This window comes from Dipodomys spectabilis, unplaced genomic scaffold (genome assembly GCF_019054845.1).
Source record: "Dipodomys spectabilis isolate Male_0828 unplaced genomic scaffold, ASM1905484v1 ptg000214l, whole genome shotgun sequence".
Classification (NCBI taxonomy): Eukaryota; Metazoa; Chordata; class Mammalia; order Rodentia; family Heteromyidae; genus Dipodomys; species Dipodomys spectabilis.
In genome coordinates this window covers 2189137-2214798 of record NW_024870891.1, presented here as the reverse complement: position 1 = coordinate 2214798, position 25662 = coordinate 2189137, and the positions used below count along the sequence as shown (strand labels likewise).

The following is a 25662-nucleotide window of genomic DNA, read 5'->3' as shown; positions in this document are numbered from 1 at the left end:
TGACAAACCATAAATTATTATGTTTAGGGAGAAAGGTGGGGAAAATAGGGTTAGAGAGATTTGGAAATGTAAAAGGAGAGTGAAATTAACCAAGTCCTAATCTCACAGAGGGAAATGGATTGGAAAGGATGATAGGAAAGAGAGAAGAAAAATATTTTAAAAAAGAGACAAGAAAAAAATGGAAAGACAAATATTTAAATTTTAAAAGTGAAACTCTTAAAAGTAATGAAAATTTAAATAAGTAAAATTGAGAGATGAATGGGGATAAGATGAGAGGAAGGGAGGGATAGAAAGGAGACCTGAAAAACAAAAAAATAAAAATACTTCAAATAATTTATAGGTATAAATAGATAATACTGCTATTAAGGAATTTAATCCTAAGAGGTTTTGAATTTAGTAATACATTTTTGGATTAAGAATGTACACAATGGGGGATAAGGTCTTATAATCAATGACAAGTATATAGGAGGTGAACAGAACAACAAATAATTCATGCAAAAAGAACTAAAGATGAAAAAGTAAAACGAATGAGAAAGAAAGAACAAAAAAGACCAACAGGTCAGTAGACATTTTTTTTTAAAAAAAGCACAAACACACATATACACCTAAAATAAAAGTTATAAGAGGAAAAAAAATTAATAAAAACAATTTTTATAATTAAAAAGTAAAAATTTAAAAAAGATACAAGAAAAGACTTCTTTGATTTTGTTTTTGGGGGGTTGATGGGATGATCCTGTATCTCCCTTGTGTCAGTAACCAATCTCTCGGTGGAGTCTCTGGTTTGTTGTGGTGTTTGGTTTTCTGTGGCTTGATTGGTTTCTTAATTCAATTTGTTTGGGCAGGCAGAAAAAATTCTGTTGGTTTATCCAGAAGTTTGTGATCCCCTCCCAGGCTAGTTCAGTGGGAGGGAGATCTGCTTTGAGTATCACAAAAGAGGGAGGTGGCTGTTTCCTCTAGTTTGGAGTTGCTGTGATAAGGCTGGGTTCTGGGTAAAGTTGAGGCCTTTCAGCAAACAGTAGCTTTTCCCTGTGGGGCTAGCTTCTGGGACATTCACAGAGCCCAGCCTGGAGCAATGCTCAGGGTTTATGTTTACTGAGTTTCAATTGATTGTCAGTGCTGCTGTAGGGAGGGTCAGCCGCAGGCTCTGTTTACTCAGTGAAGAAAGCTACTCCTTCGTGGGTGTAGCTTTCTCTGCCTCTTTGTGGTGACTTTCCCATGGGTGGAGTTGAGAATGGCAGATCAGGGTAGGTACTTGTGACTCGCTAAAAGACTCTTTTGTTTTCATCAATGAACTGAGTTGGATCTAGCTGCTTAGCCAGGCCTTTGTCTACATCAAAGATGGATATCTCCGGTGTTGGATGGAGGGGTGGCCTTCCCTCCTCTGCTCCCTTTGAGAAGGAGTGAAGATGTCAGTTTTGTACTCACGCTGGAGTGTTGGTTCCTGGGTAGCCTCTGGTCTGCTATCTGCAGGATGATGATATCTGCTACTTGTCAGTTCTTGCTGGTGTTGAGTAAAATCTGCTCGCCCGCTGCATCTGACACATTTGTCCCAGACTCTCTGGGTTGTAGTTATGGCAGCTATGGATGCCACCACAGCCGGCACAGCAACCTCAGCCATGGCTGCTGGAAAATGCTCAGATCTGTCTCCTTACCTGGATTTTCCCTCTCTGCCCAAACTCTCTGTACTGTGATGGCACACTTGGTGTGCCTAGGACTGTTCACTGGAACACTAGAACTGCTTTCTATGTGAGAGCTTGTTTAGCCACCAGATTCTCCTCCGCCATATTCTCGAAATTTCTGAAGGTGTTTAAATATTACTGGAATTGTTTTGGAATAAATAATGTTCACCTTGACTATCTTGAGAAAGAAAAATTGGTTTCTCAGCACTATAGGTAAGAACTTGAGTGAAAGAAACAAAAGGAAAAATGAGGAACAACTCAACACATTCATTCAAAAGAACCAAAACAACCCAAGAAAACACAAATTAACTCAGTACTCAAGAACCTGCAGGAAATGCAAAGATTTTTTTAAAAATAGCTATGATAAGCTTATGAAAATCCTGACTACATGGGAGTCTACTATTGTGAGGATAGTGGTTAAAGCTCAGACTGGACAGAAAGATCTGTACATAATGCAGGCACTTGTTATTCTAAATTCCAGGAAGAATAACATGAAGTAGACTGAGCCCACGATCATACACAAGTAGGAAGCAAGATTCTATCTGAAAGTTAATCAGGACAATTTAGGGCTGGGGGCATGGCAAAGTGGTAAGAACATCCATTTAGGAGACACAAGACACTCAATTCAAATTCCAATATTATGGGTATTAAAGAAAAAAAGCTATGACTTTATATAACGGGAATAATTGCAAGATTTGAATATTTGAGTGGAGAAAAATCCATGAGAGAGATAGAGTTACCCATATTGCAATACTTTCTACATAAGTGATAATATTATGTGGTACTCCAGACATAACAGAGTTACCTTGCAAATGAGCATGGATGTGCATTTGGGTGAAGGTAATACTCTATTTACACAGGTGTAATTAAATACTTTTGGGGGGTAGATTTTAGTTCTTGTACTAAGAGCCTGGGTGATATCTCTGAGTCTTTTCTCTCAAGGCTATCACTCTACTACTTTGAGCCACAGTTCCAATTCTGATTTTCTGTTGGTTGTTTGGAGATAAGAGGCTCATGGACTTTCCTGACCAGGATGGCTTCAAACCATGATTGTCAGATCTCAGCCTCCTGAGTAACCAGGATTCCAGGCCTGAGTCCTCCATGTTTTTAGTAATTTAGTAAATTGTACAGTTACAGAAGTTATAATTTATCATTATAACCTTTATAATATATATGTGTATATTTATATCAATGCATACATATAGAAATATTTTAACATATTTTCGTATCTATAGTAGATTTATGAAATCATCCTTCATAATAAAATAACATGGAAACAAGTTTAATGAGGAGCAAAGCAAAGAGAATTGTCATGTTTCTTGTTGTTGAATGAAATATGAATTGTGAGAATCGGTTTGAGAAAACCATTTAACAAAATGGATAATGACTATTAATTCTAATCCCTTTAGTTGCCCATATTGTGCATCCTCACACATGAGTGTCAAAGTCAAACCACACTTTTTTGTCTTTGTATTTAAATCACATGTTATAATTTAAGGGATAGGTGAAGTAATCAAATAAAGATTAAAATAATGGTAAGTGTGGCTATGGGTTAGAGCTGAAAATTATTTTAAATATGATAATAGCTAATTAAATTCCATATCTCTTAGTTTTACTCTATTGTCATATACCTCATTCCCACATTAGGAAAGTACATAGAAGGTTCTCACTAAATTATGTGTAAAATTATGAAAAAATGTATTAAAAGAATATGGGCACATCGGGGCTGCGAAAGTGGTAGAGCTCTTCCCTCACATGCATGAGGCCCTGGGTTTGATACCTCAGCACCACATAAGCAAAAAAAGAAAGCCAGAAATGACGCTGTGGTAGATTGCTAGCCTTGAGCAGAAACGTTGAGGGACAGCGCCAGAGGGGCCCAGAGTTCAGGCCCCTGGACTGGACAGAGAAAAACAACAATAACAAAAGAATATGGGCACAGTGTGGTTTTAGTTGATTGAGACCTGTAGGGGGTAGTGTGTTTTTGAGGACCTGAAAAACATTGTGATGGAGATGAAGGAAGGGATGTGCTAATTCTGGCAAATTGGCTAGAGGATTGCTCCCAGAAAAATAGTGATGAATTCTTCTAAAAGGTTAGAGTAAAATCACTCTCACAATCATGTTCACTACTGTACTATTCACCGTAGAGAATTTATGGAAACAGCCCAGACACACTTTAGCAGAGGGATGGTTGGAGAAAGTGTTGCACATATACACAATTGGATTGCACCCATCCATTGTAAAGACTGTTACAACATTTGCAAAGAAATGGATAGATCTAAAATTATGTTAAGTAAACGACGTCACAGCCAGACACAAAAAGGTCGCATATTTAGAAGTCAGAATTTTATGCAAGTTAAACAACAGTATTAATCAAAGCATGCTATTTGTAGAGGAGTATTTAACAGGTGTAATTTCTTATAAAATTGAACTGTTAATCCAACAAAATGAATACCAGGAGACTACCACTGGGAAAATGTGAGGGGAAGTCAAAGGGAAGAAATAAAGAGACTTATGGAAGTAGAGAGTGAAGCCATAATATTCAATGCAGATAGTATGAAACTAGTAAAAACGAAAGTGGGTTGAGGTTTGGAAGGATGTGAGAAAGTTGTGTAAAGATCCATTATACTTATAAACTGATTCGTTGAATGGAAATCCCTTTGTACAACTATTTAATAAAAATATAATTAAAAACAATGGAGACATCTGATCATAAACCATGAGTCAATATGATAATTTTCTTCTCAGAAATTTTCTTTGCAGGTATTTTCCTCATAATGTCAGAAAATTGAACAACGCAATGTATATCAATACATCACTTTGCATATCCTAAATAGACAATATAAAAATCACAGTAAAAATATTAGAATATATCACATGATAAAATAACAGGTAGAAAGTATCAAACTCTGATTATTTTTCCAAGTACTTTACCTTTGGTACCTAATTTAATCCTCACAATAATCCCATAAAGTGGAACTACTTCTATTTTTAATTCTAAGATGATGATATTTAAGTCTTCAGAGTTGGAATTACTAGTACAACATTGTACACATGGTAAGTGTTAGCCTGCGTTCCATTCCCACCACATGAACTAACCTCATTCTATTTTATAACTAAATACCAGCACTCAGTATACTAATTCTAGGAAAATTCCCAAAATTATTGTGCACACTGTAATAATATTTCATTTTATCTTTGTTAGAAAATAGGTAACTAAGTTGTACACCGGTGGCTCACACCTATAATGCTAGCTACTCAGGAGGCTGAGATCTGAGGATTGTGGTTCAAAGCCAGCTCGGGCAGGACAGACTGTGAGTCTCTTATCTCTAATAAACTACTAATAAACTGGAAGTGGCACTGTGGTCCAAGTGGTAGAGAGCTCGCCTTGAGTGGAAGAGCACAGGGACAGCACCCAAGCCCAGAGTTCATGCCTCATGACCAACAACAACAAAAAAAGAAAATAAGAAGTAACTGTAATATGAAAACTCCAAGTTCATAATCAATTTATACCTCCCTGGTGAAAGGAACTGCTAAACTATAACATTCTTGGTTTCTAGCTCAAAATAGTAGAAATCATATTTTATTCCTTCACTCAACACTGCACTGCCTGGGGACCCCATCTCTGGTTAACACAGTCTTACTGAAAGAATGACCTGCCCAATTTCTGATGGAAATAGATTGCAGGTCTTTTGGAGCAATTGTTTCCACATTGTAGCTCACCTAAATTGTTTACCATTAGAAGTATTTTGATTGCTTTTTATACCCAACATTTTGAGAGAAATGTACTACTTTAAAATGTTATTAAAGAAAGACTGATATAAAAATCACATTTGACCCCAGATACATATTTTACCTTTCATATACCCAAAAATGCAGTCTTACATATCATTAATGTTAGGAACGAGAGGTTAAAAATCATAGACACCAAGACCTAATTTTGAATCAAAGACTCTCCAACTTGTGAATAAAATTGGTTTAAAAAGAAATCAATACTACTGCATTTTTAAGTCCCTATGAAAAGGATAATGATTCCCTATGATAATGATAATGATAATGATAAACTATTAACACTTAAAAATAACTCATTTTCTTGGAAGTAGGACAAAAAACACATGGTTAACCCTAATCATTTTAAAAGACCTTTATTTATACTAAAAGTTCTTTCGTAACTATAAAGATTCTAAAACTAACTGAAGTAGAGAAGAAATAATTTAACTGCATCATCTACATTCAATGGACTATTAATTCAAAACAAAATTATACTAATAATTAGCTTACCCAATTCACTTACATTCTTTTATTCTATTCCATTTACTTTCATAAAAACTGGGTTTCCATAAAATGAAGCATAAAAATGCATATGAACCCACTTACATTTTCAGATCTTAACAATATTTATTTCAGAAATTTTAGCTCTACAGTCAATGACATGAAAAAATACTAAAATATTCAAAGGATTTTCAGAAATTGCAAGACTTGCTCTGGGATGTTATGTATATTGGAACAGATATTCAAAAAGCCTTATTTGTTAAAGTTGCCATAATTACTCCCACAAAAGAACCATTAGGAAAGATACCTGTGCATGTACAAAACACCTTCAAATGCATCCACAATCTGGACATGACACTTGCTTTTTGTTTGTTCGTTTTTGAAAGGAATACCTAACAAGCATATCCACAATACTTATTTTCAATGAATAAGATGGGATAGTCAAACATAATATGGGTTGGATTATCTCTTAGTGAGAATAAATATAATCTTGCAAAGAAAGTGATATTCAACAGAAATCCGGAAAGAGTTTATCCAACTTGTGTTTCACAGGAATCACCAGAGAATAATACCTGTTTGGTCAAGTCGGTCCAAATCACTCCATGAGTGTATCTTAAAAGTATAACCAATTTAAGAGGTCAAATACGTGTTTTGTACTGACAATCATCTTATAGCAATAACTTAATAATTATGTCTGTATCTTCTTATCTAACATACAATAAAAGCTGAAAGCAGTCTCTTTTTCTAACTTAATATTGTAAATGCTTTGATTATGATGTTATTATTAGACAAATAATATGTACAAAGGGTGGTTCCACTGAAATGACATGACAGAACACTGATAAATAAAAACATTGCAACACACTTAGCTTTTTTCAGCCTCACCCTGTCCACATTGGCAAGCAACATTGCAACAGCACATGCACACATATACACATACATACATGTTCGCACATGTACACACACATATACATGCATGCTAAATTCAGGGTTTTTTGTACAAAAAAGTCCAAATAAAATATTAGTGATTAGCACAAATGATAATATGCCTTATTACAAAATAATACATAAACCATTACCACGCATGTTACATTTTACCTGCCTCTCCACATGTGACCACTTAATTTATTTTTAATTAATTAATTACCTTATTAATTAATTTATTTGTTTGGTGCTAATACTAGGGCTTGAACTCAGGGCCTGGCTTTGTCCCAGAATTTATTTTTTTGTTTCAGTTTTCACAAGGCTAGCATTTTACAGCTTGTACAACAGCTCCATTTCTAGCTTTTGCTGGTTACTTTCAAATCAGAATCTAATGGACTTTTTTTTCTTGGTCTGCTTTCAAACCACAATGCTCAGATTTCATCTTTCTGATTAACTACTACTAAAGACCTAAGCCATCAGTGTGGCTTCTACTTTTTCCTCTATAGTTATCTAATGTACATACTTAGATGGTAATTTTAAAATGAGAGTATAGAAGCAAGATGTACAGTGATGATACTGTCTTGTCAGAAATTCAAGTTAGTAATGTAAATATATTCTTAAAACCATACACAAAAAATACCATGATATAGTGTAAGAGAACTCATTATTGAACATTTGAGTCTTAAGAGCTTTCTAATAGATCCATTATTTATTGGTACCCAACATTAGAAAAATGTATGAGGCATTGGTAAAATAGAAGTGTTTTGCATGACTACATACATTCTTTCTTTTTATAAGACACTTGCTTTCATCTAAAAAGTAGGCCTGTCTATTGTCTTCATGTGATTTTGATGATTGAAAGTGCTTAGTGAGAAGGTCAAAATGTATTAGTAGTCCTTCACTATCAATTCTCATTTTCTTCTTGGAGAATATAATGATCAAATCAATAGTTCAGAATCAGCAAGCAATACTTCAGAATCATGCTTCCAGTGCAAGTGGATCACCAGTAAGAAATCCTCAATACCAATTTCCACAAAGTTTTGTCACAGATACAATCTCCCTGCCTTCTCTAGCTGCTTTATTTTCTTATTCCTTCATTGTACAAGAAAAGTATGATTCAACTGATTTCAGTCAGATCTGTTACTAGAATTATCCATGATTTATTTTATTGTCTGTAATTTGGTAAAGTTATGTCTCTTTACATAGGCTACTAAAAATATATTTACTAATTTCAAGTAAATACATAAATTCTATTTCCATCTCTTTTAAAAATAAAATTTTGTCTGCTCTACAAATTGATCAGAGGCATGGATTTTGTGGCTAGCAGGTCATTACACATCTGACTCCTTCTTTCTCCCTACCTTTCATGGTTCTCATAATATGACTGCTCCATAATTATCCTCATTTATTTTGCTTTTATATTTTTGGTTGCATCATTTCACTTTTTGCTCTGCCATTTCCCAAATCATTTATATAGAAGGCATTATTTCCTATTTTCTCATTCCTAGAATAAGTTGCACATGAAGACATCACTGGTCCTCATTTTCAGTGTGTATGTTTGAATACGGAGGAACATCTTTCCTCTGCTCTCCATCAATTCCCTACTCTCCATTTAGAATAATTTCGAATAGTAAAATTGGAAAAAGAGAAAATAAATCATGTGAATAAACAGTTGCAGAAAATTCACCACATATTTCTGACCAGTTCAACCAATGTGAACTAGTAGGGAAATACGTGGACACCTCATTCCCACTGGCACTCAAAGTCTCTGGTTAGGCAATTCTTAGGAATATGGGGAACAAGATGAAAAAGCAAGGAATGGTATCAATTGCAGGAAAAAAAAATTGGAGAAGGATCCAATTAATTTTCTTCATTGGGCTGCCGAAAATATTCAGCTTATTACAGTGCGGAGACTTCTTTCCCAAAAGGCCACTCATGTGAATAGTAGGGATGATGATGAGTATACCCCTCTTCAAGAAGCCTACAGTGGACACTTAGACATTGTCAGTGAGTTGGTGTCTCAAGCGGCACATGCAATACCTGTAGATGACTGCACACCCCTGCACAGTGCATATACGTGGAATAATACCAGAGTGGCTTCTTTCTTACTTCATCATGATACAGATACCAATGCCCAAACTAATGGACTCTTTTTTTAAAATTTTTTTTTGGTCTGGTCGTTGGGCCTGAACCCTGGGCCTGGACGCTGTCCCTCAGCATTTCAGCTCAAGGCTAGCCCTCTACCACTTGAGCCACAGCATCACTTCCGGCTTTTTTTCTGCTTATGCGGTGCTGAGGAATCGAACCTAGGTTCTCATGCATGCAAGGCAAGCGCTCTACCACTGAGCCACCTTCACTGCCCAAATATTTTTGTTTGTTTGATTTTTGTTGTGGTGGTGGTTTTTTTTGGTCGTACATGGGGCTTGAGCTTTGGGCTTGGGTGCTGTTTCTGTGCTCTTCAGCTCAAGGGGAGCACTCTACCACTTGAGCCACAGTTCCACTTCCCCAAACTAAAGGACTATTGACAGCCTTACCTCTTGCTTTCGAGAATTGAGATAGTAAAGATATGCTGGATAGCCTTCTGTTGAACCATTATATGAAACCAGGCCTGAAGAACAATATAGAAGAAACTGTATTTGATATTGCCAAAAGGATAATTATGTATCACTACCTCTATGAAGTTGTGAAAGGCTGTGCAAATTGTTCACCGAAGTCCTAATGGTCGGGTTAAGGTTCTTAAATTTCAAAAATGCATGTCCATCTTTTGTGTCCCTACAAAACATTTTCACAATCCAAATAAGAGCAATATCTTTTTTTTTGGTCAATCATGGGGCTTGAGCTCTGGGCCTGGGAGCTATCCCTGTGCTCTTCAGCTCAAGGTGAGCGCTGTACCACTCGAGACACAGCTCCACTTCCAGTTTTCTAGTGGTTTATTTGAGATAAGAGTACCACAGACTTTCCTTCCCAGGCTGGCTTTGAACCATGATCCTCAGATCTCAGTCACCTGTGTAGCTAGGATTGTAGGCATGAGCCAGCAGTGCCCGGCAGCACCAATATTTTACTGTAAAAATTCATGGATTCCGTGGAATTCTTCCAAGTGAATTTCCTGCCTTGGATGTAAAAATGTATTCAATAGTTTTTGTATACATGTATAATAATTTCTTCAGAGTTTGTGATTTTTTAATCAGAAATAATTTTAATTTATCTGTTGAAATGAGTAGTACAGAAGATAAAATATTTCTGGTGCTTGCATGAAAATGTATATTTTAAAATATTCTATATTCTATGTTTGCATAATGTTCATAATTTATTTTCTCCTAGATATACTTTGAATTCTACATTATTTTATAATATATAGGTTCATTAATGTGTCCTTTCCGATTGCATTCCATATAGAACAGTTTGATTCCTTTTTTTCTAGGTCTTAATATTATTTTTCTTTGGGATAAAATGTCAGTGTTGTCTAATTTGAAAAGTTTTGTAAAGTTTATGCTATGTAAACGACTTTCTGAGGTGAAGATTTAATACACTGATGTCAAACTAAATTTAATAATATGAATTACGTGTATTGTTACGCTTGTAATTTTGGAATCAACTTTTTAATAACTGTTTTTCATTTCTTGCATCTGAAGAATGAAAAATATGGAATACTTCTCAAATTTTCATATTATCCTTGTGCAAGTGCCATGTTAATCTCTGTATTGTAATTTGAGTATACATGCTGCTGAAGCACGTAATATCCTCTAAATTTAAGTAGTTAATGATGCAATCTTTATACAGGTTTATATCTATGGGTGCCTACTTGTAAGAAGGAAACCTTATTGTTCCTAACAATGCTATCGATCTTATTTCCCTTAAATTCTGTGAATAGTGGAAAAAAATTATATTGATCAGTCGATTGCTCACATTTGCAAAATTTTTTTGTCAATGACTATATTAAGTCTTTTTATTTGGTATTTGATCGTACTCTTAATTATTTATAGATAGGTCCAAAGGTGATGGCTTTTTCAAGTACTTATTTATCCAATTGAATTAGCTTTGTGGACCTAATGGATTCAAAGTAAGCATTGCTTAAGAGCTACTTCTAAACTTCTTCAGCTGACAATTTCCCAAATGAGGTGTTACTGGAACAAATGTCATCCTGAGCCTTTACCCTTCCTCCATGTGGGAACAGACCAACTAGAATATCTTACCCTGACAGCAAAGATTTTCTTACTAGAACAAAACTAATCTTGGTTACAAGAGATCATAGAGAGATGAACCGTTCAAACAGAACTGTTCAGACTAGAAGGTATTTTATCAAAATATAATTGTTTATTATACCTTCCATTTCAAAAGTAGCTAAAGCCAAGAAGGTGGAAAAATTGTTCATATGCATGATTACTTTTTGTTCTGGCCTGTCTACGATCCAACCAGGCAGGAAATTACACTACTGCCTTTTTATAACCAAATATTTTCAGAGTTGCAGGAGAAGTGCATATGTTTCTCCTCGTTATTAGGCATTAAATTGATAATGTTTTAATCACAGAGTTTCCTCTTTCCTCCATGCCGTAAATCTACAAATGGTAAAACTTTAGGTCTAACTCTATCAAACACTGAGGTAGAGATAATGGAATAATACTTTAAAACAGAGTTGCCTTTGATACAGTAACTACAACAGAAAAATGCAAAATGTGTGCCTTTTAATTATATATAGTCATACATTTTACATTTATATGTGCTGATTTTATATTTCACACAATGAAACTTACTAGAATTAGTTGATAATTTGACAAATAAATTGATATTTATTTTTTTTCCAATAAATAGAATTGGAATATAAATAATTAGGTTTAAAATATATATTAGACTATAAAAAGTATTAATGCAATATTTTTAGTATAAACTTGTGATACATTATAACTGTTCTTTGCCTTCTGAATCCACATGGTAAAATAACAATGTTTTCCTCTAATCTGTAATGGATTTTACTCTGCTGCTCTGTTTATTGTTTTAACTCGCCTGTCCCAAACTGTTTTTCTCCATATTTCTGAAGCATTCCTACTGATTATTCCCAAATTTTGCTAAGATGTCTAAAATATATTATTTTTCTGCAGTACCCATGGGTCCTAGGATCCCAGGTCCCAGTTACCTGCATCATCAGATAACAGGGGCAAGACTTTTCACCAAGGCCCATGCAACATATCAACACAAAGTAATTGAAGACCCATCTCAATTTCGCATTTCCTATATTTCAGGGCCCCAATTCCTTGAGATGCAGGAATTAGCAGTAAACAATTGTGAAATGCAAGGCAACTTAAAATGAAGGATGAGATCACAAAATTTGAGAGAAAGTACTGTAATTCAAACATTCAACTTACAGATGACCAGCCCATATGAGTGAACAAGTTCACAAAGTGTCATATGTTTATTTTTAATACCCCTCACCTATGATTAACGAAAGATTTTATTCCAACATAAGTGGGCCAAAAATAGTTCCTGGAAGGACAGATCCATAATTGGTCTACCAAAGCCCGAAAACTTGACTTAGAGGTCAAATGTAATTCAGAAAAACATTTGAAGCACTAAGGAGTGCTTCAAAACACTGGGACTTCAGTACAACATGGTTCTGTGGTATAAAAATGTCACTCTCAAACCAATGATAATCTACATTTAATCTGAAAGTATATTCATTTTCAAATATACTTTTTAAAATCAATTTCGCCAAAATAACATTTGACAAGTTGATGATACTTAGTGACATTACAAGTTTTTCAAGTGTAGGGAGCAAGTTAAATAGAGTTGAATTATTTATACAGCACTAATGCCAAACATGTTCAACCATTCATTAAAGTGTAGAAATACTACCACCCACAATTTGTGTTTTTCAGTAAGAGCCTTTCAGAAATGTGTTAAATAGATCAACCTCCTAAATTTCAAACCCAAACATTAGCTAATAAATTTCATCATTTAATAAGGTACATTTTAAAAAATCACAAATAGTTGCCTTATTATATGTTATTTTGTTTTCCCTCTGTCTAACATAGTAAGAAATATGACTTTAAGTCTTGAATATGGGTACTTATCAGAGATATGACAAACATAGTATCTGTCTTCTACTTCTATCATATTCCTCTCTAGGAATAAATTTTAATTTTCTTCTTTTTCCAAAACTTATAGGTAGTAGAAAATATTATTCCATGTAAAATAAAAGAATCACACCATTGTACAAGGTCATTTATAAAAATTCATAGTTCGGAATACATTCTAAGCCATTTTTTAACTTTCTTTTTGACTAACGATTAATCTTACAAACAGTTGAGAATAAAATCATGTTTAGGTGCTTCCCATCTCCAGTCTTGCAAATTGTTGCTGCAGATGAATGAATTATGGAAATATAAACTGGCATCAATTAAAGAATATGCAGGATTGAAACTCCATGGAATGTATATAAACTTTTCAAAGTATTAATAGACAGTTTAACAGAATGACAATCAGGAAGTTGAAACCAGAGAGGAATTATAGTAAAGACATAGAATGAATGAAAAATGAACAAGGGGCAGGTACAGTTAGAATACTGAATGTACACATATGATGAAGGAAGTGGTAAATTGGAAATAAATCTTGGAGAAAGGGTTGGTTGAGAATGATGGAAGGAGTGACTCTGATCTAGGAGTATTGGACAATTAGATGGATATATTTAATTGAACACAATTGCACAACCCTTTAAAATTCAGTTAAAAAACACAACAAGAAACAAAACCACACAAAAATCACAACCAAACAGCAATCTCTAGAGAGTATGAATATGACCACTCAAAATTTTAATCAGTTAATGAAGGGCAGTCTTGGGAAAAGCAAACAAAGCTGTTCAAAGAGGGAAGTTTGGGATAGGGAGAATTTTGAACAGAATTAGATTGTCTAAGGTTATAAATCACCTATATCTGCTGCAAACAGTATCTTTCTTCTACGAGTTTTCTGTCTGAACTGGATAATCCAGTCCTGAGACACACTTGGTAGCTTGTGAGGTAGAATGGAAGAAACAAGATCAAGAACCCATTACTCCACTGGAGAGAAAACAATCCTCTATATTTTCTCTAATCTCTCTTCACTACTCTTTCTTGATACTTTTAAGTCAAATTGCTTTTGAATTATATTTTTTCTTCTTTCTTCTGGCAAAGTAATTGTTCAAAGTAATTTCATTAAATATTATTTGCCATTTTCTTCTTTCATGCTGTTTAATTGGCCAAGTGAGTCCATAAAACTTCCCTCTTGCATTTGGTTGCCATGAAACAACATCTATTTTAATGAGGAGAAATCTAAAGTAAATCTTTGTCTCCAGAAAACTGTCCAAGAGGCTGTGATCACAAATATTTGGCTATATATTTTTTCTTTTACCTTGAAAGGCTTCTTGTATCTAAAGTGCCCACAAAAATTAGTACTCCATGACTTGGTTCAATCAGAATTGTCTAACCTCAAAGATATATTTGCTAACAAGATGCTTAGAAGAAACCAAAAAATACTGCACTTTTTATCTTCTCTCTTAAGATTCTCCTTAGATACCATATCAGGAACAGTGAAGTTATTCTATGCAAAATTATTTCAATAGATTATTTCTCTCTTGGTCTTGCATTTGTTCACCAAGTTGTATGGAGGAGAATAGAGTTAAATCACCCATACCTTGGAAGAAAGTGTCTGTTACAAAAGGACAATGCTTCTATGTCCTACTTCTATGTCCTCTTATCTTTTGCAGGAGTTCCAATTAATCACAGGTTCTTGGCTTCAAGTCTAGTGAAGCTGAAGGAACATACGGGCTCCACCACTGCTACATCTTCATTATTTCTCTTTTAAAACTCTTTAAGTTGCCTCATTTGGATGTGGAATATATTTTCATGTCTTCATTCAATCAGTTCTGCATTGTAGTGAGCCAAATGCGCTCTGTAAAATCACTTTAGGGAGTAAAAATACTAACACAATTTATATCAAAAAGTTTTGGCCTCCCTTCACTGCTGAAGTCATTATGCTTAGCTAAGGCTTCTAAGAAAATTTTTTTATTATTTTTTTCCATTTGCTCAATTCTTTTCTAAACTTTTTGGCATATGTAATAAAAGAAGTCTTCACTATCTCATATTAATAAGAATATTATTTTTTGTGAGCCACTTAGAAATGTCAAATCATTGGTTTGAAGTTTCCAATCAGAATTTTTTTCTGTGTTTCACTGCTTCACGTCCAAAGACATTGTGGAAAGTGTTACAAACAGAAATGTGTAATACCAACACCTTCTTTTATTGTGGAGGGCACTTTCTCCCTAAATATTTTGACTCAAATTATCTTTTTCAGAGAATTACTGTTTGGTAATTAAAGGTAAATTTACAAATTTTGATGCCTTATTTTTTTAAGAACTTTTAATTTAAATTCCAATACAATCTGGTTTCAAACAGTGAGAATATAGTTCCTGGGTAAGGACAATTCCAAGGGAACCTACAGGACTTACAGCAAGGTTTCTGAGGTTTGTTTTTTTAGTGTGAAAAAGAGCCATCTTCATCCACATTGCTCCCTCTCTACTAAGTCTCCTTGGATTTCTTTGCATGAAAGCCTATTCTTCCAGGCAATTTTAAATTTTCTTAATAGGCTAAGTTGTTAAAAATTTTGAACAGTTAAATTTTACTTGTCATAACTTTAAAACCCTTGAAAATCCTTTATCAGAACCGCAAATTCACCAATCCTAATTCCACCTTTACCATCAAAATGTTAACATGCTGTTTTCATGATATAGTATCCATGCAGCTATTATTTTCTAGTGGCTTTGTTATGCGTATATATTACCATATTAGACGATGATAAGCAAAATGAATTCCAAGATATGGAACCAGATTTTTTTTTTCATTTGTGGTTGTTGTTTTTGATGAACTATGTGATTTCTGTTTTCTTTGGGGTGTTCCCCTAAGGTTTATCCCTGCTGTATGGTGAGACAATGGTGAGCATAATGGTGAGACAAAGGACAAAAGGCAAACCAATGCAGTAGCAATACTCACAAGACAACATTTTGGAAATGTACTTCACAACTTGTGAGCGGTGAAGGGGTGAAGGAAAACTGTGAGAAAAATGAGGGAGTGTTACCAAGTTTGAAAAGTTATGATTTAATACCTTACAATTATTTTAACCCCACTGTACATCTTTGTTATAATAAAATTGAAAAAATAAGCTGCATAAAATATAATTTCACTGTATTGACACAGTAAATAATATTCTTTATGTAGTAACATTTTAAAAATCAATACTATTTGGCATCTAATTTGAATTAATTCCCCCTTCTTTATCAGAGGGTAATCAACTTGCATGTTATCCAACTCGACAATATTTTCACAATATACTTGCCAAATTTTTTGAAAAAGAATAAATTTAGTATTTTCTCATTCTAAAACAGAAAACAGTTTAATGCTATGGAAACCCATAACTTTTAAAAGTAAGTAAGTTTTTAAGAGGACAGAATATATGTGTTCTTCAAAATTCCTATGACTAATAACTACTCATTTTTAAATTCTCAACATACCTAAGAGATTCAAAACAGTACCTGTTTGCATGTTATGTACTTCTGCAATAGATGCAGTTTCCAATGGGGTGTTACAGATTGAGAAGTAAATAGAAAAATAGCCACATTCTGATAGAGGATAAAACTGTGAAGCATGTGTAATAATTAATTATTCAAGAGTAAGCAATTTTTTATAAGAGTAAGCTATTATGTCTATGACCATCAATCCCAAGATTTATGCCATAAAGTCATACTAGCCCAACAGTTTCCAACTTGTAAGGGACACCTTAAAATTCCTTAATTCACATCATGAATACCTTATCTCTATTTTGAAAAAATACTACACCTCTGCTAATGTGACACCCTCCTTGTTCTGAAAAGAACACCACCATAAACTGAGCTGCATCATTTTTCCTCCACTGGTATTCTTGACATGAGAACACTTGCAAATATTATTTATATTTATACTTTTAAGTTATCATAGATATTCACTATGCTAAGATAGGAAAATTATGATTCAAAGCTCACCCAGGCAGGAAGGTTTCTTAGAATCTTATCTCCAAAAACTTCTCCACAAAAGCCAGACTCAAGTGGCACTGAGGTTGAAGTGGTAGGGCATGAGCCTTGAGCATAAACAGGCTCAGAGACCCTATCCAGACCAAGAGTTCAAGCTCTAGGACGAACCAATAAAACAAAAACAAAATTGAAAACAAACTCCAAACCTAGCATTTTTCTCCATGTATACAGAGGAACGTAAATAAGGAAATGGCTTCCTGTGGTACATATAGGGAGAAGAAAGCAGATGTCACACAATTACTCTCTTCATACCATATTAAACCAAACCCTTAAAAAATTGGTTTTTCTAAATGTATAAATTAATGTCATCCATTTCTTGGCAACTCTGTCTAGATCATTCATATTAACATGGTATACATGAACTGTGCGAATTATCTATTAACTATGTTCTAAATATAACGCTATTGAAATAATATCTAGGCAAATAGAATGCCAGAATCTTTTGTGAATTTTTCAAATAATCCGTCTACTTAAAAAGAATTTTGTAGTATCCTATAGAATATGAAATTACAAACAAAACCAAAAAATATATTTTAAATCTAAATTCTAATTTAACAAGGTCTACAGAGTCCTACATTAGACGAACTTTGCTATTTCTCCAGACTTAAGCTTTTGTAATCCTTCAACATTTATTTGGAATCCAACAGAATGAGGCTTACTTACTTCTGCAAGTTTTTGGACGGGAATCATGAGCTATTCTGCATCTAGGAATGTTCTGTAATGATGAGAGCATTTAAAAAACAAGTGAGGATATGTATGAGTTGCATTCAATAGGAACTTGACTTCTCAAAACATAATGACAAAATTAGGCCAAACTTCCAACTGTGTATTCGTTTTTTGTTGGTGGTTTGTTTTACTGAGACAAAATTATTCTACCTGGTCCAGGGAAGATATCATTAGGTAATTCTACTCTCTAATCTCCTGCATGAGTGCTAGAATTCCAGGCTTGTATCACGTTGCCCTGACATAGTTTGTTTTATTTTATCTAGAAACAGATTAGCAAATCTGAACTTCTCCTATAATCTTATCCACTAGACTGACTGCTGAGACTGTTTATGTACTATTTTCAAAGATGTTTTAACATTTGACACGGGATATGAACATTTTCAGATGCACCTGCAGGCTTCCCTGATTCATTCCACCATATATCATATCCCGTTAATAATGGTTGCTTGACTTTCTTACTATCTCTGGTCCCTACCTGTGTAATATTCTCAAATTCTGGGGGAAAGTTCACTTGAAGGCTTTCTAATATTAAAAATTATCACTTGGTTCTAGTCTTACTCAGGACCTATTTTCTATTGTTTTCTAACTTTCCTACATATTCTGAGAATTGTTTCATTTGTATATTTTGTGTGCACCTATAAATGCCTCTGTGTGTATGTGTATATTTGTATGTATGTATGCAAAAACCTAAACCTGTAATTCAGCAATCTTGCTCATGACTGGTATCCCAGCTTTTGGCTGGTTAATTATAGGTAGTGTCTCAAAGCCTATACTGTCCAAGCTGGATGCAAATTGAACTTCCCAGACTCCTTTACATTCTTAGGTTTTATTTTTCCAGGAGTATCAACTTTTAAACTTCAAACATTTTGTGAGTGTAAAGTCTATCCTGTAGCCCAAATTTTTAACTCAAAATTCATATAAAGATAGATGGACATATACATTACATATCCTGAGTGTACACTGTTAGAAATGTGATCATAAACCAAGTTGTTGTGAGATCTGAGGATTGGGGTTTAAAGCCAGCACGGGTAGGAAAGTCCTGGAGACTCTTTTCTCCAATAATTACCAGAAAACTGGAAGTGGCACTGTGGCTCAAGTGGAAGAGCACTAGCCTTGAGCTGCATTTCAGAGGGACAGCGCCTTGTCCCATATTTCAAGTGACACGAAAAACAACAACAATAAAAAGGAATATAAGAAAAGAAAAGAAAAAGAAATGTGATCTTAGCCACCAGGTTCATTGCTAGTATAATTCCTGTTCCCTCAGGATAGACTCTTTTTTTCCAATTAAGTCTATTCTCCCATATGTGACTTGAATTGGAAACAGAATCATTCTTCCATTCTCCTTTTTGCACATTTACATGATTATCAAGCGTGATTTAGAAAGGGATTGGCCTCATGCTTCTTGTTCCACTTAGGAGTAATGCTTTCTCTATATCACTCCTATAAATCTACATACCGGACTTGGCTTTATTGTTTCAATGTTTTCTTATTTTTAGAGTCTTCTATATTGTATTGAACACTTATACATAAACACAGAACTTCTTTTTCTCCTATAATTGCTATAGTTTCTCTTACTGTTAACTCATGTATACTTGGGAAATTAATGCACAGCATATAGACTCACAAAAAATGATCTGAGAACCTTCTTCCCATTTAAAATTCACCTTAATTTACAGAGCACATAAGAAGTTTGAACAAAATATTCTCATGGATAATGTATTTATAAGCAATTTAAATTTCATTTCTCTTTACTAAGTTGTCTCTGAAACACGTGTTACCTCATGTGCAAAAGTGTCTTTGGGCTATTTCAATGAAGCCAGAAAACATTCATTTTTTCTGGAGCAGCACCATAGATTGTTAATGGAAGTAAGTGGAAGTAACTGTTACTGGATGTGGAAACTGATCCCAGGAGAGGAATTGAACATTGAGAAATGATAAAGTTCAAGTTAACTATTACTTTCCTTTTTACTGTACAAGAAAAGAATCCAAGGCTGGAAGGAAAATCTGTCCCTGATTTTTGGGTGTGTCCTTTACTCATATAAAACTTGTCTGTAAACTTCTGGTTGAGAGAATTGCAAAAGGAAACACTATGCCATTTGAAGGCAGGCATAGAACAAAAGGAAGTAACTTTGTTTTAAAAGTGTTCTACTGCAAAGAAGCAAAGATATGGAGGTTTTAAAGCGTCTTATGGATGGATGTTTCACTCCTGAGATGATTCTCTTGTTGCAGGAATCAGTTATCAATTCCTTTAGTCTGGTCTTGAGTTTTCCATAGCAATAAGGATTCCAAAACATCAGGATCCAGTGAGTATGATCTGCAAAAGCAGCCTCTTCTCAGACCGCTACTATTTTAAGGAGAGTCCCAAAAAAATACTCAGGGTTTGTTTTGTTTGCTTGTTTGTTTAGTTTGTGCTGGTTCTGGGACTTGAACTGGCCCCTTTCCCTGAACAGTTGTCTTTCTTTCACACCTGGCCCAAACCTATTACTCCACTGCTTGAGCCAAAACTCCACTTCTGGATTTTTTGGTGTTTAATTACAGACAAGTGTTTGACAGACTCTCTTGCCTGGGTTGGCTTTGAACTAAGACAGTAAGAAAGCTAAGTGACATCAACTCTATGGACTTCTCTTTTGAACCAAGATATATTAGATGAAGTTTATTATAAAGCTAATATTTGACAATTTTTAAAGAAGAGAATATGTTTAGCAAAGAAGCCATAACAAATAACTCAGCAAAAGTAGGTGCACTACTAAATCATTTGGCAAGATTGCTATTGACTTCATCATTCCTTTGGGGGAAACTTAAACCTATATTTGCACTTTTTTGTTGGTTGTGGGGATTGAACATTGATCCTGGCTACTGTGTCTCAGCTCTTCAGCACAGCTTGAGCACTCTACTACTTTAGCTACAGCACCACTTCCGGGTTTTGGGGGTTAATTGAAGATAAGTGTTTCATGGACTTTCCTGACCAGGCTGGCTTTGAACCACAACCTCTGGACTCAACCTCCTGAGTAACTAGGATTACAGGCATGAGCCACCAGCACCCGGCTCATATTTGCATTTATGTGCACTTAATGTCACTATGTAGACAAAGAATGGAAATATGAACCAAATGATGTGACATTGCCGCTTTTCAGAATAATTAAGGTAGCAATATTTACAATATTTTGTTACATTAATGACTCATGAGCTATGGGATTCTTACATTAGCATCCTCTTTCATCTTTGTAGATGTATATAGTATCAGGAAATGTTCATAGATAAATACAGAAAGACAGATTTTTAGAAAGCAAAGATCAGGTATGAAAGATCAGCATAGAAGGAGATACATTCATCACACTGAGATTAAGAACTAGCCTAGGAGATTTTGAATGCTAAAGGCAATGAGGAATAAGCCTAGTTGATAACTAGTTCTTTAATAACCAAAAATGGTTCCCTAGAACGGTTTCTGCTATACCTTAGTTACTATCATTTATTCTTTCCATCTGGAGTTATTCCTTCTCTTCTGTCACAACTGTTAATTAGCCTCTGCCTTTCTGGTGTGATGACTGGCCAAAATAGTTTCCAAATCTCACTTACACTATCCTTCTCATTGTGATTAGCAGTGACCCCACTCAAAAGCCTGGAATATTTGAATTTCCAGAATTAATCTTCACCTGACATCTAAGCACATTCCTAGCATTAATTGCCATGACCTAATGAACAAAACATTTTTTCAACACAGTATCAATACTTAAAGTACATGTGTTAGTAACTATTGTCAGGTATCAGTATGGAAGGAGCAATTATATATTCCAAGTATGGGTTCTGTATTTTGTATTTACTAACTGTTCATTGTTGTTGTTGTTGTTGTTTTGGCAGTCCTGGGGCTGAAACTCGGTGCTTGGGAATTATTCTTCAGGTTTTTTTTTCCTCAAGGCTAACCCTCCACCACTTGAGGCACAGGACCACTTCCAGTGTTTCCTTTTCAATTTATGTTGTACTGAGGAATTGAACCCAGGGTTTCATGCATGCTAGGCAATCACCATACCATGAAACCACATTCCCAGAACCCTAAATGATTTTCTTAAAATGGCATTACATTTTCATTCTGTAACTCTGTATCATAATTTTAGCCAGAAATTTTTGCTAGAAAAGAGCATTGAACACAGTACTGAGTCCAGTAAGACTAGATGGAAAATGGATAACTGTCACAGTGTAGCCAGGACACAGAGGGACTTACCTCATGGAGCTGGTACAACAGACTGAGTGAGACAGCTCCTGACCCACATTTTACCTCCAGAATGAGATGACCACCTTGGTTCCATCCACATGGGGATGCTGGGCCACCTCCTCCAGCACCCATTGAATCAGTTCCTGAGAGAGAAAGTGAAAGAAAGAAGGTCAGAATTACACTTAAACCATATGCCGGTGGCTCAGGCCTATAATCCTAAGTACAATGGAGGCTGAGATATGAAGATCATGGTTTATAGCCAGCCCGGGCAGGAATACCTGTGAGACTCTTATCTCTAAAGAACCACCAAAAAACTGGAAGTGGTGCTGTGACTCAAGTGGTAGAGTGCTAGCATTGAGCTGAGGAGCTCAGGGAGCTGTCCAGGCCCAGAGTTCAAGCCCCATGACTGAAAAGAAGTGGACTTCCCACCACAAGAAGTGGGATGAATAGCACCCATTGTCTTAGGGAGCATGGCAGAGAAGTCAGGCCGAGCTTCCTGTCAGCTGGGAGTCATTAGTAGGTCACCCGGCTTCTCTGTGCCTCAGTTTCCCCAGCTTCAAAACTGAAAAAAGTGAAAGATTCCGTTACTCATGGGGATAGAGTAATAAAGAAAGAGAGCCATGTTTTGTTTCATAATCCCATACCTGTTGCACCGTTAATACACACCCTCTGAGATCTTTCCGGGTATCTTCCTATCATATGCTCACAGAATTGCCAAGAACAGTATCAGATGGCCCCTCCATCTGTGCCTGTCCCTGCTCTAGAGATCCCTCTGTATCAATCCCTTGTTTCCTCACAACTGTCCCATGAGGAGATTGAAGTCCAATGGTTGAGGCCCAACCCAGAGATTCACCTCTGGTCAATAATCGGCTGCCGTGGACTGAGTTTGGGACAATCCATCTAAACCAATGACTGAGCATGGCACTACATATCTACCATCCCAACTACAGAAGAACGGGCCTGGTGGCTCAGGCCTGTCACAGATAGGAGGACCATGATCCAGCCCAGCCTGAGCATATATTAATTCTCCATCTCAGAAATGCCCAAGTCAGAAAAGCTTGACTCACATGGTAGAAGACCTGACTGGCAAGCCTAAGGCCTTGAGGTCAAACCCTAATATACTAATATACCCAAAAGAACCAGAGTCCCAATGCCAGAGGCTCATGCCTATAATCCTAGGTACTCAGGGGACTGAGATCTGAAGATCACAGGTCAAGATTTAAAATAGGGTTGGCCTCACCCATCAGATGTCATGATTAGAACACCCAGAGTCTGACCTATGGTGTTGCGCTCCATACTAGCAGAACTCGTATCCTTACTAAGTGTTGGCCATGCTCTCTGTCCCCCTTGGAAGCCATCCCCTGCAGGCCGCACTCCCAGGTCCTCCCAAGCTCCCACTGCCACCAACCAGGCCCAAGGGAGTACACAGCTCCATTGCACACAGACCCCTTGTTCTTGTAATTTAACAGTGCTGAGTCCCCTTCGAGCCTCTCACCCTTCCAGGCCCCCAGACCTCAGCTGTGAAGCCCATACATGCCCCAAAGATAGCAGGTAGAAGTTACCAAAGTATTCAGCCTCCTTGTTACAACCCGCTTCTACACACACACCCACACACCCACCCACCCACCCCCCCCCCCCACACACACAAACACACACACACATCCAGACCGGTGACAGAAGACTCCTCCATGCAGCACCTGCAATTTGCCAATTGATCACTCAACTGAGCACAGTCAGGCTGTACAAGGAAAAAGATGATCTCTGTCTCTGTCTCTCTCTCTCTCTCTCTCTTTCTCTCTCTGTCTGTCTGTCTCTCTGTCTTCAGGTGAAAGTTTGACTGAGCACAGAAGACAAGGGCTCACACAGCAAGTTTGTCTATCTTCTGCATCCAACACCTCCCATCCCCAGAATAAAAAGGAAAAAAACCCAGAAGGCAGGTGTAGACATGCTGCTCCCCACCTCTGACTAAAGCCACTGGGTTCCCACCAGGGAGTGGAAGGGCACAGATGTGCTGCTGTGTGGCTCCCACTGCTCCAGGCCAGGGGATCTTTGGCACCCACTCCTCACCCAACCCTGCATCTCCCTGTATCTTGGGACATTAGCCGCTGGGGATGGGGGTGGCATCCTCGGGTCAACACCCACCCCCACCCCTGGGGCACATTTGTGGCAGGGCGTGGGCCAGAGTGTGGGGCACAGGGGAGGCGCGGGTCCGGGTCGGAGGGGAGGGGATATGGGGTCGCAGGATGCAGGGCTGTGTGGCAGCCACTCACGTGTTGCTGGCAGAAGCTGTAGGCAGCTGCTCCAAGTGGGGCAAGCAGCAATGGCAGAGGCATGACAGACACTCAGGCCCTGAACAGAGGACAGGGGAGCCAGAACCAGGTCAGGGCCCCAAGCTGGCTCATGGCACAACATTGCACAATTGCCTGAGGAAACCATGGGCCTGAGCCTGCAGCATTAGATTTGAAATGCTGCTACATGGGGAAGGGGGGAGGGGACCGGGGCTCAGGCAGGCACATGGTGGGATGAGGAAGACCTCTCTTCCTAGGCCTCGAGTCTCTTGCTCACCACTCAGCCACAACTACCTTCCTCAACTGCTGGTAGTGGTGTCAACAAACAGAGCGAATCATGGTGCTACTGGGCAGCATGGAATGTGGGCGTGGCCACCATTCTTGTATCCCATTGGTCAGAAAGAACCATGAAACAATGGAGGTGTGGCTGGAATCTTGTGATGCAGCCAGAATGGGCTGAGTCAAAATGATGGCAGCCCCTTTCCCAGGGAACTCTGTCCAGTCCAGTTGAGGACAAGAGAGTGACCTGCTTTAGCTTGATGGCTGCACAGATTGTTGTGTATGTCTGTTTGTTCCCAGACCTTGAACTCAGGATCTAGGCACAATCTCTGAGTTGCTTTTGATCAAGGCTAGCTCTCTACCACCGGAGCCACACGGCTTTACTTCTCGCTTTGTTGGAACAAGTTGGACAGGAGTTTCAAGGACTTTCCTTCCTAGGGTCACTTTGACCATGATCCTCCTATCACAGCCTTGTAAGTTTTAAGGAGGACTGCTGAGAGCCAATGATGCCTGGTTTTGCTGATGTTCTTGGACAGACCTGTGAGTTCCCTATCCTCAGGTTTAAGTGGTAGGAGCTGGAGCCCACAGTTTGAATCCTGGTCTGCCACCAACAAACGGCAGGAGATCCTATGAAACTCATTCCTATTCATATGATTACCAAAGGAATGTGATGTATGTCATGATTAAATGGGCAGTACTTGAATGATTCGAGGATAAAATTATACACAATTACATTATAGGACACTAGTCGATATTAATTAATACTTTATGAAGCATTTAAACAATCACCTTCATTAAATGGAGGCCAAATGAAATACCTACGAATTGAGCATCACATAGCATGGAGATGCCATTTTTTTTCTGCCAGGACTGGGATTGTAACTCATGGTCTAGGTAACCCTGCTTTTGCACAGTGTGGGAAGGGGAAGCTTGCCTCCTTGAATTCAAGAAATTCAAGTCTGTTCCTTTTGCCTGAAATCGATGCCCACCACTAGAAAACATCCTATTTGTTTACATTTTAAATATATGATTTATATTTTTATACATATGTTGATTCCATATTGTATTCAGTGTAGTTACTTATTTTACGTTTGGTTTTATTCATGTACTGACTACTCATCTTATTGACTATTATGACGCATAGAACAGTGATTACATTGATTACATAGGATATAGTTTTGCATATGTATTGCATGTCCT

The 25662-nt window shown here is 36.8% G+C and overlaps 1 pseudogene; it reads right to left on the bottom strand.

Annotated features, from left to right (window-relative positions):
- Positions 1 to 10508: 10508 nt before the first annotated feature.
- On the bottom strand, positions 10509 to 10605 carry LOC122122659 (annotated as a pseudogene).
- Positions 10606 to 25662: the final 15057 nt, after the last annotated feature.